The sequence below is a fragment of the Delphinapterus leucas genome, chromosome 16 (assembly GCF_059928025.1).
Source record: "Delphinapterus leucas isolate spDelLeu-1000000601 "Yukka" chromosome 16, BTC_Dleu_Yukka2, whole genome shotgun sequence".
NCBI classification, from domain to species: Eukaryota; Metazoa; Chordata; class Mammalia; order Artiodactyla; family Monodontidae; genus Delphinapterus; species Delphinapterus leucas.
Genome location: NC_143144.1, coordinates 38,564,608 through 38,586,654, shown reverse-complemented (window position 1 = coordinate 38,586,654; position 22,047 = coordinate 38,564,608). Strand labels below are relative to the sequence as shown.

Genomic DNA, 22,047 nt, shown 5'->3' with positions numbered 1-22,047 from the left:
TTTACAATGGTGTGTTAGTTTCTGCTTTATAACAAAGTGAATCAGTTACACGTATACATATGTTCCCATATCTCTTTCCGCTTGCGTCTCCCTCCCTCCCACCCTCCCTATCCCACCCCTCCAGACGGTCACAAAGCACCAAGCTGATCTCCCTGTGCTATGTGGCTGCTTCCCACTAGCTATCTACCTTACGTTTGGTAGTGTATATATGTCCATGCCTCTCTCTTGCTTTGTCACAGCTTACCCTTCCTGCTCCCCATATCCTCAAGTCCATTCTCTAGTAGGTCTGTGTCTTTATTGCTGTCTTACCCCTAGGTTATTCATGACATTTTTTTTCTTAAATTCCATATATATGCGTTAGCATACAGTATTTGTCTTTCTCTTTCTGACTCACTTCACTCTGTATGACAGACTCTAGGTCTATCCACCTCATTACAAATAGCTCAATTTCGTTTCTTTTTATGGCTGAGTAATATTCCATTGTATATATGTGCCACATCTTCTTTATCCATTCATCCAATGATGGACACTTAGGTTGTTTCCATCTCTGGGCTATTGTAAATCAAGCTGCAATGAACATTTTGGTACATGACTCTTTTTGAATTATGGTTTTCTCAGGGTATATGCCCAGTAGTGGGATTGCAATAACATGGATTCTCATGGAGAGTCATTGCATGCGTCAGTTTAGCTTTCTCCCAATTAATCTAATGAGAGAAGAGGCTGGGGGGCTGGGGAAGTTCCTTCAAGGAGAAGCTGGAGAGAAACCCGTTATATGGGTGCTAACATCATGTACTTGTGTGAAACACTAGGAAGTCAAAGATGTGTATTCCCCTGGCTGTTACTGGTAGTAGTTTCCTTTGGCTTCACCTGATGATGGTTTGGTCAACATGAGGGAAACCTCCTTCTCAGTTACCACTCACTTCATACCAGTGTTTCTCCACTTGCCTAAGCATGAGAATTCCCGGGACCCTTGCTGAAAGCACCATTATCCTGGTGCTTCATGGAGGACTCAGAAGTGGGACCAGGAGGATGGACTTTCCACAGCACCAGGGGCTGTGGAAAAGACCAGGAAACACTGCTAATAACCATTCGCTCTGTGCTGCTTTATTCACAGATTCACAGATGTACAAATGAGATACAAAATACTGCACATATTTAAAGTGTACAGTTCACTGAGTTTTGACATAAATACCCAGAAAAGCATCAGCTTAAAGAAGATAAAAAAAAATACCCATCACCCCCCAAAATTTTCTCATGCCCCTCTGTAATTCACACCTCCCTCCCTCCCATCCCTAGGCAACCGCTAATCTGATTTTTTTCCACTAAAGGTAACATTGCAGGGGGCGCCTTCAAGATGGCAGAGGAGTAAGATGTGGAGATCACGTTCCTCCCCACAAATACACCAAAACTACATCTACATGTGGAACAACTCCTACAGAACACTTACTGAATGCTGGCAGAAGACCTCAGACTTCCCAAAAGCCTCAGGAGCAGTGAATTAAATCTCCACAATCACCTTGATGTACCCTGCATCTGTGGAATACCTGAATAGACAACAAATCATCCCAAAATTGAGGCGGTGGACTTTAGGAGCAACTGTAGACTTGGGGTTTGCTTTCTGCATCTAATTTGTTTCTGGTTTTATGTTTATCTTAGTTTAATATTTAGAGCTTATTATCATTGGTAGATTTGTTTATTGATTTGGTTGCTCTCTTCCTTTTTTTTAAAAAAAAATATATATTTTTTCCTTTTTCTCTTTTTGTGTGTATGTGCATGCTTCTTTGTGTGATTTTGTCCATATAGCTTTGCTTTTGCCATTTGTTCTAGGGTTCTAACAGTCCTTTTTTTTTTTTTTTTTAGTATAGTTTTTAGTGCTTGTTATCATTCATGGATTTGTTTTCTGGTTTGGTTGCTCTCTTCCTTTTTTTTTTTTAACTACTTTTGAATATTTTTTTCTATTTTAATAACTTTATTTTATTATACTTATTTATATTTTCTTTCTTTCTTTTTTCCTCCCTTTTCTTCTGAGCTGTGTGGCTGACAGGGTCTTGGTGCTCTGGCTGGGTGTCAGACCTGAGCCTCTGAGGTGGGAGAGCAGAGTTCAGGACACTGGTCCACCAGAGACCTCCCTGCCTCATGTATTATCAAATGGCAAAAGCTCTCCCAGAGATCTCCATCTCAATGCTAAGACCCAGCTCCACTCAACAACCAGCAAGCTACAGTGCTGGACACCCTATGCCAAGCAACTAGCAAGACAGGAACACAACCCCACCAATTAGCAGGGAGGCTGCCTCAACTCATAAGTTCACAGACACCCCAAAACAAACCACCGGAAGTGGTCCTGCCCACCAGAAAGACAAGATCCAGCCTCATCCACCAGAACACAGGCACAAGTCCCCTCCACCAGGAAGCCTATAAAACCCACTGAACCAACCTTACCCACTGGGAGCAGACACCAAAAACAAAGGGGACTACGAACCTGCAGCCTGCAAAAGGAGACCCCAAACAAAGTAAATTAAGCAAAATGAGAAGACACAGAAACACACAGAAGATGAAGGAGCAAGGTAAAAACCCACCAAACCAAACAAATGAAGAGGAAATAGGCAATGTACCTGAAAAAGAATTCAGAGTAATGATAGTAAAGATGGTCCAAAATCTTGAAAATAGAATGGAGAAAATACAAGAAACATTTAACAAAGACATGGAAGAACTAAAGAGCAAACAAACAATGTTGAACAACACAATAAATGAAATTTGAAATTCTCTAGAAGGAATCAATAGCAGAATAATTGAGGCAGAAGAACGGATAAGTGACCTGGAAGATAAAATAGTGGAAATAACTACCACAGAGCAGAATAAAGATAAAAGAATGAAAAGAATTGAGGACAATCTGAGAGACTTATGGGACAACATTAAACACACCAACATTTGAATTATAGCGGTCCCAGAAGAAGAGAGAAAGAAAGGGACTGAGAAAATATTTAAAGAGATTATAGTTGAAAACTTCCCTAATATGGGAAAGGAAATAGTCAATCAAGTCTGGGAAGCACAGAGAGTCCCATAGAGGATAAATCCAAGGAGAAACACAACAAGACACATATTAATCAAACTATCAAAAATTAAATACAAAGAAAAAATAGTAAAAGCAGCAAGGAAAAGCAACAATTAACACACAAGGAAATCTCCATAAGGTTAACCGCTAATCTTTCAGCAGAAACTCTGCAAGCCAGAAGGGAGTGGCAGGACATATTTTAAAGTGATGAAAGGGAAAAACCTACAACCAAGATTACTCTACCCAGCAAGGATCTCATTCAGATTTGATAGAGAAATTAAAACCTTTACAGGCAAGCAATAGCTAAGAGAATTCAGCACCACCAAACCAGCTCTACAACAAATGCTAAAGGAACTTCTCTAGGCAGGAAACACAAGAAAAGGAAAACACAATAACAAACCCAAAACAATTAAGAAAATGGTAATAGGAACATACATATCGATAACTACCTTGAATGTAAATGGATTAAATGCTCCAACCAAAGACACAGACTGGCTGAATGGACACAAAAACAAGACCTGTATATATGCTGTCTACAAGACACCCACTTCAGACCTAGAGACACATACAGACTGAAAGTGAGGGGATAGAAAAATATATTCCATGCAAATGGAAATCAAAACAAAGCTGGAGTAGCAATTCTCATATCAGACAACATAGACTTAAAAGTAAAGACTATTACAAGAGACAAAAAAGGACACTACATAATGATCAAGGGATCAATCCAAGAAGAAGATATAACAATTGTTAACTATTTATGCACCCAACATAGCAGCCCCTCAATACATAAGGCAAATGCTAACAGCCATAGAAAGGGAAATCGACAGTAACACAATCATAGTAGGGGACTTTAACACCCCACTTTCACCAATGGACAGATCATCCAAAATGAAAATAAATAAGGAAACACAAGCCTTAAACGATACATTAAACAAGATGGACTTAATGATATTTATAGGACATTCCATCCAAAAACAACAGAATACACAATTTTCTCAAATGCTCATGGAACATTCTCCAGGATACATCATATCTTGGGTCACAAATCAAGCCTTGGTAAATTTAAGAAAAGTGAAATCATATCAAGTATCTTTTCCAACCACAATGCTGTGAGACTAGATATCAATTACAGGACAAAATCTGTAAAAAATACAAACACATGGAGGCTAAACAATACACTACTAAATAACCAAGAGATCACTGAAGAAATCAAAGAGTAAATCAAAAAATACCTAGAAACAAATGACAATGAAAACACGATGACCCAAAACCTATGGGATACAGAAAAAGCAGTTCTAAGAGGGAAGTTTATAGCAATACAATCCTACCTTAAGAAACAGGAAACTTCTCGAATAAACAACCTAACCTTGCAACTAAAGCAATTAGAGAAAGAACAAAAAAACCCCAAAGTTAGCAAAAGGAAAGACATCATAAAGACTGGATCAGAAATAAATGAAAAAGAAATGAAGGAAATGATAGCTAAGATCAATAAAACTAAAAGCTGGTTCTTTGAGAAGATAAACAAAATTGATAAACCATTAGCCAGACTCATCAAGAAGGGAGAAGACTCAAATCAATAGAATTAGAAATGAAAAAGGAGAAGTAACAACTGACACTGCAGAAATAAAAAAAGTCATGAGAGATTATTACAAGCAACTCTATGCCAATAAAATGGACAACCTGGAAGAAACGGACAAATTCTTAGAAAAGCACAACCTTCCGAGACTGAACCAGGAAGAAACAGAAAATATAAACAGACCAATCACAAGCACTGAAATTGAAACTCTGATGAAAAATCTTCCAACAAATAAAAGCCCAGGACCAGGGCTTCCCTGGTGGCACAGTGGTTGAGAGTCTGCCTGCTGATACAGGGGACACGGGCTCGTGCCCCGGTCTGGGAAGATCCCACATGCCGCGGAGCGGCTGGGCCCATAAGCCATGGCCACTGAGCCTGCGCGGCCGGAGCCTGTGCTCCGCAACGAGAGGGGCCACAACAGTGAGAGGCCCACGTACCGCAAAAAAAATAAATAAGTAAAAGCCCAGGACCAGATGGCTTCACAGGCGAATCCTATCAAACATTTAGAGAAGAGCTAACACCTATGCTTCTCAAACTCTTCCAAAATATAGCAGAGGGAGGAACACTCCCAAACTCATTCTACAAGGCCACAATCACCCTGATACCAAAACCAGACAAAGATGTCACAAAGAAAGAAAACTACAGGCCAATATCACTGATGAACATAGATGCAAAAATCCTCAACAAAATACGAGCAAACAGAATCCAACAGCACATTAAAAGGATCATACACCATGATCAAGTGGGGTTTATTCCAGGAATGCAAGGATTCTTCAATATACGCAAATCTATCAATGTGACAAACCATATAAACAAATTGAAGGAGAAAAACCATATCATCTCAGTAGATGGAGAAAAAGCTTTTGCCAAAATTCAACACCCATTTATGATAAAAACCCTCCAGAAAGTAGGCATTGAGGGAACTTACCTCAAAATAATACAGGCCATAGATGAGAAATCCATAGCCAACATCGTCCTCAATGGTGAAAAACTGAAAACATTTCCTCTAAGATCAGGAACAAGACAAGGTTGTCCACTCTCACCACTATTATTCAACATAGTTTTGGAAGTTTTAGCCATAGCAATCAGAGAAGAAAAAGAAATAAAAGGAATCCAAATCAGAAAAGAAGTAAAACTGTCACTCTCTGCAGATGACATGACACTATGCATAGAAAATCCTAAAGACGCTACCAGAAAACTACTAGAGCTAATCCATGAATTTGGTAAAGTTGCAGGATACAAAATTAATGCACCGAAAACTCTTGCATTCCTATACACTAATGATGAAAACTCTGAAACAGAAATTAAGGAAACACTCCCATTTACCATTGCAACAAAAAGAATAAAATACCTAGGAATAAACCTACCTAAGGAGGCCAAAGACCTGTATGTAGAAAACCATAAGACACTGATGAAAGAAATTAAAGATGATACAAACAGATGGAGAGAAATACCATGTTCTTGGACTGGAAGAATCAATATTGTGAAAATGAGTATACTACCCAAAGCAATCTACAACTTCAATGCAATAACTATGAAACTACCAATGGCATTTTTCACAGAACTAGAACAAAAAATTTCACAATTTGTATGGAACCACAAAGGACCCTGAATAGAGAAAGCAATCTTGAGAAAGAAAAACAGAGTGGAGGAATCGGGATCCCTGACCTCAGACTATACTACAAAGCTACAGTAATCAAGACAGTATGGTACTAGCACAAAAACAGAAATATAGATCAAGGGAACAGGATAGAAAGCCCAGAGATAAACCCACGCACATATGGTCACCTTATTTTTGATAAAGGAGGCAATAGTATACAATGGAGAAAAGACAGCCTCTTCAATAAATCGTGCTGGGAAAACTGGACAGGTACATGTAAAAGAATGAAATTAGAACACTCCCTAACACCATACACAAAAATAAACTCAAAATGGATTCAAGACCTAAATGTAAGGCCAGGCACTATCAAACTCTTAGAGGAAAACATAGGCAGAACACTATGACATAAATCACAGCAAGATCCTTTTGACCCACCTCCTAGAGAAATGGAAATGAAAAGAAAAATAAACAAATGGGACTTAATGAAACTTCAAACCTTTTGCACAGCAAAGGAAACCATAAGCCAGACGAAAAGACAACTCTCAGAATGGGAGAAAATATTTTCAAATGAAGCAATTGACAAAGGATTAATCTGCAAAATATACAAGCAGCTCATGCAGCTCAATATCAAAAAAACAACCCAATCCAAAATTGGGCAGAAGACCCAAATAGACATTTCTCCAAAGAAGATATACAGATTGCCAACGAACACATGAAAGGATGCTCAACATCACTAATCATTGGAGAAATGCAAATCAAAACTACAGGGTTTCCCTGGTGGCGCAGTGGTTGAGAATCTGCCTGCTAATGCAGGGGACATGGGTTCGAGACCTGGTCTGGGAGGATCCCACATGCCACGGAGCAACTAGGCTGGTGAGCCACAACTACTGAGCCTGCGCGTCTAGAGCCTGTGCTCCGCAGCAAGAGAGTCTTCGACGATAAGAGGCCTGCACACCGCGATGAAGAGTGGCCCCTGCTTGCCACAACTAGAGAAAGCCCTCACCCAGAAACGAAGACCCAACACAGCAAAAATAAATAAATTATTTAATAAACTCCTACCCCTAACATCTTCCTTTAAAAAAAAAAAAAAACAGAAAACTACAATGAGGTATCACCTCACACCAGTCAGAATGGCCATCATCAAAAAACCTACAAACAATAAATGCTGGAGAGGGTGTGGAGAAAAGGGAACCCTCTTGCACTGTTGGTGGGAATGTAAATTGATACAGCCATTATGGAGAACAGTATGGAGGTTCCTTAAAAAACTAAAAATAGAATTACCATATGACCCAGCAATCCCACTACTGGGCATATACCCTGAGAAAACTATAATTCAAAAAGAGTCATGTACCAAAATGTTCACTGCAGCTGTATTTACAATAGCCAGGACATGGAAGCAACCTAAGTGTCCATCGACAGATGAATGGATAAAGAAGATGTGGCACATATACACAATGGAATATTACTCAGCCATAAAAAGAAATGAAATTGAGTCATTTGTAGTGAGGTGGATGGACCTAGAGACTTTCATACAGAGTGAAGTCAGAAAGAGAAAAACAAATACCGTATGCTAACACATATATATGGAATTTAAAAAAAATGGTTCTGAAGAACCTAGGGGCAAGACAGTAATAAAGACACAGACGTAGAGAATGGACCTGAGGACATGGGGAGGGGCAAGGGTAAGCTGTGACAAAGTGAGAGAGTGGCATGGACATATATACACTACCAAACGTAAAATAGATAGCTAGTGGGAAGCAGCCGCATAGCACAGGGAGATCAGCTGGGTGCTTTGTGTCCACCTAGAAGGGTGGGATAGGGAGGGTGGGAGGGAGACACAAGAGGGAGGAGAGAAAAAAAAAAAGAGGGAGGAGAAATGGGGATATATGTATATGTACAGCTGATTCACTCTGCTATACAGCAGAAACTGACACACCATTGTAAAGCAATTATACTCCAATAAAGATGTTAAAAATAAATAAAAGATAACTGCATTTTTTTTTTGCGGTACACGGTCCTCTCACTGTTGTGGCCTATCCTGTTGCAGAGCACAGGCTCCGGACGCGCAGGCTCAGTGGCCATGGCTCACGGGCCCAGCCACTCCACAGCACGTGGGATCTTCCCGGACCGGGGCACGAACCCGTGTCCCCTGTATCGGCCGGCAGACTCTCAACCACTTGCGCCACCAGGGAAGGCCGATAACTGCATTTTTAAAACTATTTATTTATTTGTTTTTATCTTTGGCTGTCTTGGGTCTTCGTTGCTGTGTGCAGGCTTTCTCTAGTTGCGGCGAGCAGGGGCTACTCTTCATTGCGGTATGGGGGCTTCTCATTGCAGTGGCTTCTCTTGTTGCAGAGCACGGATTCTAGGCACATAGGCTTCAGTAGTTGTGGCTTACGGGCTCTAGAGCGCAGGCTCTGTAGTTGTGGCGCACAGGCTTAGTTGCTCCGTGGTATGTGGGATCTTCCCAGGCCAGGGATCTAACCCACGTCCTCTGCATTGGCAGGAGGATTCTTAACCACTGTGCCATCAGAGAGGCCCAACACTGCATTTTATATAAATGACATCTTTCTGTATCTGGCTGCTTTCAGTTAGCATAAATATTTTGAGATTTAAATAACAGCTAAATAAATAAGCAAGCAAGCTACAAGGACATATTTTGCAAGACAAGGAATATAGCCAATATTTTAAACGACTTTCAATGGAGTATACCTGTAAAGTTTTGAATCACTATGTTTTACGTGGGAAACTAGTATATTATAAATCAACTATACCTCAAAACAAAACAAAACAACACCCTTGTAACCACCATCCACGCCAAGAAACTGTAATTTTTCTTCCACTCCAGAATACCCTCCCTGTGCCCCTTCCCAATCTCAACCACCTCCCTACTTCCAAAAGTATTCTCTGCCCTGATTTTTATACTCATTACTCTCCTTGAGTTTCTTTATAGTTTTTTGTCACCGAAGTGTGCTCTCTAGACCCTATAGATGAGGCTTGCTCATTTTGTTGATGCCTTTTAAATCTATTTTAGTCTCTAAGTTCCTCCTGCATCCCTTTCTCTTTCTTACACTGTATCCATGGAAGAACCTGAGCCCTTCCCCCTATGGAAGTTTCCAGTATGTACTTTACAGACTGTGTCCTAGGATGCAGTTCAGCACATCACTCTGTTCTCTACATTTCCTGCAGACTTTCAAGTGTATTCAGAGGACTGATCAGACTCTGGATCAAGATTTTGGATGAGACCCTAGGTATTGATGTGCTCTTTCATCAAGGGACACATAATGTCAGGGTGTCTGTTTTTTTCTGAGATGTTAGCAGAGATGATGTTCAATGCTCACATCCGTTAATCCACTTGGGGTGAAAAACGATGGTATTCTAATTACATCATGTCTTTCTCATATCAGCTGGATTAATTTTATAAAGACACACTTCCCTTCATCGACTATTTGGTCACCCAGTGGAACAGTTTATAGAGGAAAGGCAGGTTAGATGTTTCTTACTTTTCATGTATTTATCCATTATCAAGAGGATGAATTGCTACCCAGTCATTCTCCAAAAATGATATATTAAGTTTTAAAAAATATGGTGAAGTTAAGAATTAAAACATATTTGATGGATTTCAACACATTGCAATTATATGTGTTTATGTTCAAACTGTCTCATCGGACTTCCCTGGTGGCGCAGTGGTTAAGAATCCACCTGCCAATGCAGGGTCACTGGTTCGAGCCCTGGTCCGGGAAGATCCAACATGCCACGGAGTAACTAAGTCCGTGCGCCACAACTACTGAGCCTGCTCTCTAGAGCCCACAAGCCACAACTACTGAAGCCTGTGTACCTAGAGCCCATGCTCTGCAACAAGAGAAGCCACCGCAATGAGAAGCCAGCACACTGCAATGAAGAGCAGCCCCTCTCGCTGCAACCAGAGAAAGCCCCCACGCAGCAGCCAAAAATAAATAAAATTTATATATATATATATATATATATATATATATATATATAGTGTCTCATCTTTCACCAAGTTGGAACACCTTCAAGCTAACTCTTAAGTCCTTTTGACGTGACCCTAGTAGTCTGAATGCTTCTTGATATCTAGCTTAGCAAGATGTTTCAAGCCCATTTTGTATATTTCCTGCCCAGGACTAGAATCAGTCATTTGTCTAAGAAGCCTTGGTTTCTTTTAGTAGGAAATAATATTGAATATTAAATATTGAACTTTAGAATGTTAGGAATCCTCCTTCTTTCTGGTTTGATCATTGTTTCTAGGTCTTTTCAGTGGGAAAAGCTAGGTATTACATATAGGAGAAAATCCTCTGATAGTTTATACAGATACATCCAATTCAAACTGAGAACTTTAAGGTTTTACTTAACCTCTTCTGTGACATCTGTATCTCCTTTCCTCCACACTGGGAAATCTGATTCTCAAGGACACAGGGAATAACCGAATTAGAATATCTAATTAGTCATTTGTTTCATCTCAACCGATGCACACACAAGTTCAGATTAACAATATCCATAATACCATATAAAACACTGATGAAAGAAACTGAAGAAGATAAAACTAAATGGGAAGATATTTTATCCTCATGAATTCGAAGAATTAGGTAAAATGTCCAAGTTACCCAAAGCAATCTACAGATTTAATGCAATCCTTATCAAAATTCCAATGGCATTTTTCACAGGAATAGAACGAACAATCCTAAAATTTGTGTGGAACCACAAAGGACACCCAACAGCCAAAACAAACCTTTTTAAAAAATTAATTGATTAATTAATTATTGGCTGTGTTGGGTCTTCATTGATACCCATGGGCTTTCTCTAGTTGCAGTGAGCAGGAGCTACTTCTTGTTGCAGTGCGCGGGATTCTCATTGCGGTGGCTTCTCTTGCTGCGGGGCACAGCCTCTAGGGCATGCGCGGGCTACAGCAGTTGTGGCGCATGGGCTCTAGAGCACAGGCTCAGTAGTTGTGGCGCACGGGCTTAGTTGCTCCACGGCATGTGGGATCTTCCCAGACCAGGGCTCAAACCCGTGTCCCCTGCATTGGCAGGCAGATTCTGAACCACTGCCCCACCAGGGAAGCCCAGCCAAAGCAATCTTGACTAGGAAGGACAAAGAGGGAGGCATGACATTTCCTAATTTCAAACTATATTACAAAACTATAATCATCAAAACAGTATGGTATTGGCATAAAAACAAACACACTGGTGAATGGAACAGAACAGAAAGCCCAGAAATAAACCCATACATATGGTCAGTTAATTTACTACAAACGACTAAGAATATACAATGGGGAAGGACAATCTCTCCAGTAAATGATGATGGGGAAACTGGATAGCCATATATAAAAGAATGAAACTGTACCACTATCTTACACCATACACAAAAATTAACTCAAAATGGATTAAAGCCTTGAATGTAAGACCTGAAACTATAAAGCTCCCAGAAAAACACAGGCAGTAATCTCCTTGACCTCAGTCTTGGTGATGGTTTTTTTTTGGATCTGACAACAAAGGCAAAAATAAACAAGTGGGACGACATCAAACTAAAAAGCTCTGCAAGGCATAGGAAACCATCAACAAAATGAAAAGGTACCCTTTGAATGGGAGAAAATATACAAATCATGTATCTGATAAGCAATTAATATACAAAATATATAAAGAACTCATACACCTCAATAGCAAATAAATGAGCACTCTGATTAAAAAATGGGCAGAAGATCTGAATAAACATTTTTCCAAAGAAGATATACAAGTGGCCAGTAGGTACATGAAAAGACGCCCAACGTCACTAATCATCAGGGAAATGTTAATCAAAACCATAATGAGATATCACCTCACACCTAATAGAATGGCTATTATCAAAAAAGACAAGAAATAACAAACGTTGGAGAGGATGTTGAGACAAGGCAACACTTGTGCACTGTTGGTACGAATATAAATTGGTGCAGCCAGTATGGAAAACAGTATGGAGTTTACTCAAAAAATTAAAAATAGAACTACCACAAGACACAGCAATTACACTTCTGGTATTTATCTGAAGAAAAGGAAAACACTAACTTGGAAAAGATATATGCACCCCCACGCTCACTGCAACATTATTTACAACAGCCAAGATATGGAAACAACCTAAGCGTACAATGAGGGATGAAAGGATAAAGAAATTATGGTATAGATAATGGAATATTATTTAGCCAAATGAAAGAATGAAATCTTGCCATATGACAATGTGGAAGAACCCGAGGACGTTATGCTAAGTGAAATAATTCAGGTAGAGAAAGGCAAATACTGCAAGATCTCACTTATACGTGCAAAAAGAAATTTCAGGCTCACAGTTACAGAGAACAGATTAGAGTTGCCAGAGGCAGGAAGTGGGTGGGGTGAAATGGGTGGAGGTGAAAAGGTACTAAGTTCCGGCTGTAATAGTAAAAAGTCATGGAGATGTAAGAAAGAGCATGGTGACCATAGTTATTAATACTATACTGCATATTTGAGAGCTGCTAAGAGAGACCTTAAAAGTTCTCATCACAAGGGAAAAGTTTTTGTACCTAGGCATGGTGACAGATCTAACCTAGACTTACTGTGGTGATTATTTCACAGTATATACAAATGATGAAACATTACATTGCACATCTGAAACTAACAATGCTATATGTTAACTGTACCTCAAAAAAACCCACTATGATATCCTAGGGAAAATATATCAGAACTAGTTGTGACTTCTGAAAACAGGCACAACTTTTTCTGCATGCTATTTCCATTCTCTCCTCTCCCTTCCCCATTTTTTGTTTGTATCATATCCATACTCTCAGAACATAAAGCCATTATGAGATAGGCTGGGACCTGGGTCCCTCTACCTGAGCACTTGCACTTGCACCTGGACAAACGTCTCCTTGAGCAACAGAACACACACACAAAACCGCTAAGAGACTAAAAGGAGCTGCATGCATGTGCAATTATGAACAGTAGGATACAAAAAGGCCACAAAACAACTGCCACTTCTGAGGTGCCGGGAGCAAAAGCAGGGAACTGTGCGTGATGCCTGCACACCGCACCACCAAGCGTGTGGGCAGACCACCTAAGCCAGCCCTCCGGCCTGACCCACCGATCCGCCCCCACCCTTATCCCATTTAAAGACCAGCCTGCCTTCCTCAGAGAGCAAACAAGGGCACCTGTAACTTGTTTTCACTCCCTCGTGCGCAGCATGAGTCCTAGTAAAGCCTTGCCTAAATTCCTACTGTGGTGTCTTATCAATTTCTGTTGATTAACGAGTCCAAGGACCCAAATTTGTATCAATTACATACTATAATCTCTTTTTACCCTTCTTTAATCTTAATTTTACAAATAACTATATATTTTCTGCTCACATGAATCCTTACTACAATGTTTCTAATAACCGTGGGTTCTGAATCTGGTTCTTTAGTAGATTCCTCAAGGAGGGCTCTGGAACACTCCACTGGAACACTGTAATAGAGACAGGATCGGTATTACTGATTTTTCCCTTTGCTTAAGGCTCCAGTATGGCTCAGCATCAGAATGTGAATGATTCTATCTTTAACTAAAAGTTAGGTATTTTGCTCATCAAGGATTTTTGGCATTACATTTTCTTTTTGAAAAAGTTTAGTATTAAAATCTCATTTATTTCATAATAAATCAAAATTATATCTCATAATCTCTTGATTTAGGAGTTGTTTGGTGTGCCCCAAAATTTTGTACACAAGGCCAGTGCCCTTCCTGTCTCTCCTCGTTCTACCTTTGAGTTGGAGCTTCTCTGTCTTCTGTTTGTAGGTTCCCATCCCACTTAATTTTGATTGCACTCCTTATAGTTGATGTCCACTGTGGGGTCCAGTCCCAATGGGGTCCTGGCACCTCAGTGTGAGAATTCAAAGAGTTTCATGTCTTACCTTAGACCTCTGCCTCACTCGCCGGTGGAGGGAACCAAGTCCCTCCCTGGCTGGCTCAGCCGCACGTCGGGACTGGCTCCTGCACCGCACAACCTCTAGGCTCTGCTGTGGAGCCTCACTGGGTCCCTGCACTGAGCATGTGGGGGCCCTCCTGGGAAGGGGGAGGCGCAGGCTCACTCTGCTCCTGTACTGAGCATGCGCCGGGCCCTCAGGCGTCCAGCTGCACTGTTGCTTCCTTCGACTTTCCCGGCGCTAGTGGTGACGTTAGGCAGGTCTCCTGGCTGTTGTCCATCCACTTGTATTTTGTGGTAACAGGGGGATACCTTGTCAGCTACTCTTGCTGTGAATATTGCCCATGGCTTTTGGTTTTAATATCTTATTGCTCTGTCTGTGTTTACGTGGAGATTCTGGAAGATAAGACTATGCTTCCATGAATACTGCCATCTTTCCAGAATTCTGAAATTTATTTTGTTTTAAAAAGGATACTTAAAAAAAAAATGGGGAAGCAGAATTATTTTTATGTACAGAAAGCATTTTAAAAATACATTAAAAATCAACAACAACAACAAGAGACTACTGTTTGTTCAAGGCCTAGGTTATGTCCTCATTGCTAACAAGGAGGATTGTAACTGCTAGGGATGTGACAGCTCCTGGTCCAGGCAAGGTGTAGACCAGGCAATCGGAACACCCTTGTGCCACAAACACCCAGACATGTGATGACCTGGCCAAGATCAGAAGAGAGAACGGGAATGGTCCTGGGAGTGAGGAGAGAAGCGAAAACCAAGTGCAAGTTTGTGATCCAGTGTTTCCAGCTGCCAGGGTTGGGGTCCTGCTACTGGTCCAGGCAATCACGTGAGTGACTGAGGTTTACTGCTTTCTGATGTGAGAGGAGGCAGGGATCAGGGATGGAGACACACACACACAGACACACACACACACACACAGACACACACACACACACACACACACACACACACACACACAGCCAGGTCTGTTGGTGGATTGCCCCTAACAGAAGGTTGACTAGAAAACATTCAACTCATTGAGGAAGCTTTGCTGCCCGGGCTGTGGGTGAGGAAGAAAGAGAATCCCCTGCGGGGATATTACTAGGCCTGTGTCATGGCCTGAATATTTATGTCCCTCATATTCATATGTTGACATCTTAACCCCTAAGGTGACAATACTAAGGTGAAGGTATTAGGAGGTAGGGCATATGGGAGGTGATTAGGTTAGAAGGCAGAGCCCTCATGAATGGGATGAATGCTCTTGTAAAAGAGGCCTGAGAGAGTCCCCTTGCTTCTCCTGACATTTGAGGACACAGAGAAAATATGGCCACCTGTGAACCAGAAAGTGGGCCCTCACCAGACGGGGAATCTGCCGGCACCTTGATCTTGGACTTCCCAGCATCTAAAACTGTGAGAAATAAACTTCTGTTGTTTATATGCCACCCAGTCTATGGTATTTGTTATAGCCATCCAAACGGAATAAGACGGCCTGCGATTCTTGCAGCCAGTGTCTGATTATAAGTGCTGTGGATAGAAGTAAACAGAGGAAGGGGGTGGAGGCGAGGATTGGGGGATGTTTTGTTTCAACTGGGGTGATAAGGGAAGCCTTTCTGTGGGGAAGAAGAGGAAGGAAATGATATTTAAGAAGAATTCTATATGTTCATCTCCAGAGGGCCTGAAAATGCGTTGGAGAAAACGCAGTATCCTTTTCTGATTAAAAACCAAAGTAACACTGAACAAAAATGGCCATAGGCAGAAATGTCCTGAACATGACAAAAAAACCATATACATACATTAAAACCCCCAAGCCAGCAAGGATCCACTATCACCAAATCATGCCCTGATCTCACCATGAACAAGAGGCAGCAGACACTGCAAATGCGAGGATTAGAACCCCAAACCATGAAATAGAATAACTTGAGTAAACAATTACAGAAATTTCTGTAAATTGGTTAAAGGCCTAAAAAATCGTATTGCAACCATAAGTAAGATACTATGAAAACATAACAGGAAAATCAGAAAAACAAGATAAAAAAATTTCTAAAACTAAAAACACAGTGCCATGGAAATTAGAACTCTACTGGGTGGATTAGACAGCAGATTAATGAGGGTTGAAGAGAGAAGCAGTGACCCAGAATGTTACAGGAGATAAAGTGATGGAAAAGAAAAAGAGGGCAAGTACAATGAGGCACATATATAGAGAGAGTCTAATGTACATGGAATTTTAGGATGAGAAATGGAACGAGTGGTAAAGAGACAGGATGTGAAGTTTTTAGAATTTTGGTAAGCATGGATCTACAGATTCCAGTCCCGAGCAGGAAAAATAAAATAAAAATAAACTCGAACCTTGCCCTACAGTAAAGGACTGTAGAATATTAAAGACAATTGAAGAGATTATCAAAGAGGAGGGAAGACAACAGTGAGACCAAACAACAGACCAGTCAGCAGTCACAATTAAGGGCAAACACAAGGGAACGACATCTTCAGAGGCCAAGGGAAATGTCACAGAAACGTCTGTATAGATTTCATTCTAAACTACCACTCAAGAATAAAGCAAAATAAGAACGTTTTCAGATAAAAAAAGACTAAGAGAGTTTGCCTCTCTCAGGCTCTCACTGAGAGTGGGGAAGGATGTACTTAAGGAAGAAGTGAGTGAAACCCAGAAGGAAGGAGTGGAGTGTGAGAGAGACAGAGGCAGGAGCTGGGTGAGTGCAGGTCTAAGTCAGACAGTCATCGAGCGTGTGAAACAACAGTCAGGCGTTGGTAATAACAGTCATCAGGACCAATTAGAGTCATAAACCTCTGTGATTCAGTGTTGTGTCCTAGCCATCGCCTGCCGCCCTTCCAGGGTTCAGGAAGCCTGAGCTGAGGCTGGCAACGCACACATGTGTATTGACATAATAATAATTTATATCTATTCATGTAATAAGAACAAGTGGGTTCATTCCTGGAATGCAAGTATGCTTCAACCTAGGAAAATGCATTGGTGTAATGAACCACATTAATGGAAAGAAGGGACAAACACAGGATCGCCTCAATTAATGCAGAAAAAGCAGTTGAAAAAAATTCAACACACTTTCATGATAAAAAACACTCAACAGGACTTCCCTGGTGGCGCAGTGGTTGAGAATCCGCCTGCCAATGCAGGGGACATGGGTTCGAGCCCTGGTCTGGGAAGATCCCACATGCCATGGAGCAACAAAGCCTGTGCGCCACAACTGCTGAGCCTGCGCTCTAGAGCCTGCAAGCCACAACTACTGAGCCCACGTGCCACAACTACTGAGCCCACGTGCCACAACTACTGAAGCCGCATACCTCGAGCCTGTGCTCTTCAACAAAGAGAAGCCACTGCAATGAGAAGCCCACGCACCACAAGGAAGAGTAGCCCCCACTCATCGCAACTAAAGCCCACATGCAGCAATGAAGACCCAACGCAGCCAAAAATAAATAAATAAATATAAATTTTAAAAAAACAACCACTCAACACACTGGGTTTGAAGGTAATTACCATGACGTAATTAATGCCACATATGTAATACCCACAGCCAACATCGTAGTTAATGGCGAAATTCTGAAAACTTTTCCTTTGACGTCAGGAAGCATGTAAGCATGCTGGGTTTTACCACTTCTAAGCAACATAAAAGTGGTAGTTTTTGCCAGAGCAGTTTGGAAAGACAGGTCAATAAGTACATGAATCAATGCATAGATCACTTACATTCAAATCTGAAAAGAGGTACTAGCATTATCTCTGTTCACACACGACATGATCTCATATTTAGAAATCCTAAGGATGCCACAAAAATAATGTTATAAAAAATAAATTCAGCAAAGTAACAGGATACAAAATCAACACTGAATATCATCTACATTTCTATACGCAAATACGATCAATTTGAAAAGGAAATTAAGAAAACGATTCCAGTTATAATTGTGCCAGAAAAAATACTTAGTAATTAACTTAACCAAGGAGGTGAAGAGTTACACAACTTAACCAAGGAGGTGAAGAGTTACACGATGAAACTTGCCAAACTTTTGGAAAGAGCGTAAATGACACAAATCCCATTTTCATGGATTGGACGATTTACTGCTAAGATCTCAATATTACCCACTGCAATTTAAAATTCCATACAATCCCTTCAAAACCCAACCCTAAATCAAAAAGCCCATCCTAAAATACTTTACATCTAATAGATCCCCAAGGAGTCCAACAATTTTGAGCAAGAAAAACAATGTGGGAGGATGCATGCTCCCTGATTTCAAAACTTACTACAAAGCTACAATAATCAAAACAGTTTGGTACTTGGCATAAAGATAGAACTATCAAATCAATGGAACAGACTTCAGAGCCCAGAAACAAGCCCTAATGTATATGGTCAAATAACTTTTGACAAGAGTGACAGATCATTTAATGGGGGAAAGACAGATTTTTCCACAAAATGTGTTGGGAGAACACAACATCCATGTGCAGAGGAATGAGGCTGGACCCCTGCAAACACCATTTATAAAAGTTAACTCATAATAAAGGCAAAACCTGAAAACACATAACCTATGTCTCTCCCACAATTATTATAAACACTGTTCATTATACTGGCCCTGATGCTCCTTCGGGATATACAGGATTTTAACAAAGTTCCCTGGGAGGAAAGCAGACTCAGTGCTTTGGGGTTAGGAGACAATGTGGATCTGACCTTAGCTATGCTGAGCAGGAGATCTCCCGCTTTGACCAACTCCCACTGAGACCTACTCCCCACTTTCACATTGTCTCCTAGGGCACCAGGGACATTCTCACTCTCTTATGAGCAGACCACTTGCCACCCAAAGATTCATATCACAAAGAAGAGGCAATATGATTGAAAACTCTAAGTTATATAGATTGTCAAAAGGTGTTTTACACATATAGATGTTTATGATGGTTGGAGGGAGAAAGGAGGGGACAGGTGGATAGAGATGGGGGGTTGGACAGATAATTTTAAATGCTTATAATGTGTCACAAGGGACAACTTCCAGTCAGTGGCCCTCATATTTATTACTTGTAGTGGATTGTCACTAGTTTCCAAATGAGATTGGAGAAGAGAGGCAAGTAAATTAATTAAGAAATCCTCCAAGCTTATAAACCATGTTCTGGCAACCTAAATGTCCATCAACAGATGAATGGATAAAGAAGATGTGGCACATATACACAATGGGATATTACTCAGCCATAAAAACGAATGAAATTGAGTTATTTGTAGTGAGGTGGACGGACCTAGAATCTGTCATACAGAGTGAAGTAAGTCAGAAAGAGAAAAACAAATACCGTATGCTAACACATATATATGGAATCTAAAAAAACGGTACTGATGAACCTAGTGGCAGGGCAGGAATTAAAGACACAGGCGTAGAGAACGGACTTGAGGGCACAGGGCGGAAAGGGGAAGCTGGGATGAAGTGAGAGAGTAGCACTGACATATATACACTACCAAATGTAAGATGGATGGCTAGTGGGAAGCAGCCGCATAGCACAGGGAGAATAGCTTGATGCTTTGTGACCACCTAGAGGGGTGGGATAGGGAGGGTGGGAGGGAGACGCAAGAGGGAGGGGATATGGGGATATATGTATACGTATAGCTGATTCACTTTGTTGTACAGCAGAAACTAACACAACACTGTAGAGCATTTACACTCCAATAAAGATGTGAAAAAAAAATAAAATAAAACATGCTCTGATGAAGGCTAACTTGGAAAGGATCACTTTTGAACGGGAGCAGTGTGTTTGTCATAAGCAGCTACACACCGCCCTCTGGTGGCCTCATGAGATATGGCATGAGTAATTCAGGGCTCCATGGTTTTGTCAGCAAAAGCAGCCAACCCTCAAACTTACATACTTTCACCATCTTGCCATTAGAGCAAACCAAATTCTGTACGATTCAATGTTTTGGGGGAGCCTTCTAGTGAAAGTCATTGTCTTGACTACGACACAATAGGCCACTTCCCAGGTGCAGTATTTCAGAGAGTGTTGACTGAGCCCCTGTGTCAGGCCCAGGGTCCACAGCAGAGAATACAGAGGAGGTCGCTGCCTCATGGTACCTGCAGGGAGAAGGTGGGAACGTGCTGGCCTTCACTTGTCTGCATCCCAGTGCTGCGTGTCTGGTGAGGAGAAATTAGTCTATCCAACCAGAGAAGTTTATGGCACTTTTCTGTTTATGTTAACTATAAAACATTGTGGAAAACTGGAAAAGTGTCACTCAACATATTTGTATAATTTCATCCAAATTTACATAGAGTTAAAAAAATGGGATTACCTCATATTACCGGTCACTTTTTCACTTAATATGAGTAAGTGTTCTTCTCATTTAAAGTTTTAGAATTTATGAATTTAATGGCTGCATGATATTCCTTATGATACCTTGTATTTAAAGGACCTGCCTCTATAGCTCCTGGTATCTTGTTCTTCTCTGCAAGTGGAGTCCAAATTCTATCATCTCCAGGCAGCTTCCAAATCTAGAATCATTCCCTGAACTTCCAGAGAACATTCTCTTTATCCTTGTCTCCTAGGATGGCAGGCCTTCATTCCATGTCATCTCTCCTGTGGATTCAGAGCTTCTCCCAGACCAAGATGTTGCTCAATCAACTCTCAGTCTGCTCTCCACACAGTGATTGGCGTAGGGCTAATATTCAATAAAGATTTGAAAACACAAGAGATCCAAATGAGTTACTCACTATTGCTGAAGTCATCCTAAAATTAGAAATAAATCTCGGAAAAGAATAGGGGTTACCTTGAGGCAAAAGACTGGTTTACTGTTGGCAAGGTTTGCAATCTGGGGATACGGAACTTTTGCCTGTAACTGAAAGTAGGTTCCCCAGGGTGTGAATGGAGTGAAGCATTTTTAAAGGCAAAATCTGCAGAATGCACAGTTGGGAGACTTGTAAGGGGACTGGATGGCCCTTTGCAGTGCGACCACAAGTCCTCGCAGCTGGACCACAGTTTGCGATGACTGACTGTCACTGGAGCTTCACCTTTGGCGTTTTTCCAGGTGGGACCCTTAGCAGAATCAGAAGTCCTTTAGAGCTTCTGTTTGCGGTTTTCTAAGAACTCAGAGCATGTTACTGAAACCCAGGTCTGTCATGACTGCCTGGCTCTATTTTATTTTGGGTCCCTGTTAGCCACACCAGGTCCATTTTCTATGTTCTTTCCTTAGGGGATTTCTCTCATTTTTAATCTCCCTAAAGAGATATTATTTTACTGTAGCAGTGACAACATTAATCGCCCATGAAAATCCATTCCCCTCCTTGAGGTGCACAGCTGGAAGATTTTCCACCCTCCTTTGTAGCCACAGGACCATGTCCTTGCCAATGGAGCAGGAGAGGAACTGATGTGTGTCCTTCCAGACCTGGCCCATTATCACCTCCCACATGCATTTCTCCACGTTCCTGCCCCTTCTGCTGATGGATGCAGATGGGGATGAGGTCCTAGGGATGGAGGAGGCCCAGGATGGGAGACTCTGGGCTCCTGATTGACCACGTGAAGGAGTGCAGTCTCCCCAAAGTGAACACCCACCCAGCACTGTGATATGGGAAACATAGAGGGATACGCTGCTGAAATTTAGGGAGTCGTTTGGTGATTCACCGTAAACTAAACTCCTGAATGTATATTTGAAGTAAACACAAATTTGAAAAGCTACATGGCCCCAATGTTCACAGCTGCATTATTTACAATAGGCAAGATAAGATGCAATCTGTGTCCAGCAACAGATGAATGGATAAAATAGATATATTTCTATATAAAAGGGGATACTACTCAGCCATAATAAAGAATGAAATTCTGCCATTTGCAACAACATGGATGGACCTGATGAATACTATCCTTAGGGAAAGAAGTCAGACAGAAAAAGACAAACACTGTATGTTATCATTTATATGTGGAATCTAAAAAAT

At 41.1% G+C, this 22,047-nt stretch overlaps 1 protein-coding gene across 1 annotated transcript in view; it reads right to left on the bottom strand.

Annotated features, from left to right (window-relative positions):
• Positions 1 to 10,196: 10,196 nt before the first annotated feature.
• The window catches only part of LOC149747257 (ral guanine nucleotide dissociation stimulator-like), a 32,030-nt gene continuing 20,179 nt past the window's right edge, over positions 10,197 to 22,047 (bottom strand). Inside the window, exon 3 of the mRNA XM_089897346.1 lies at positions 10,197 to 22,047. This exon is cut by the window's right edge and continues 16,954 nt beyond it. The gene's annotated coding sequence lies outside the window, so the exon portion shown is untranslated.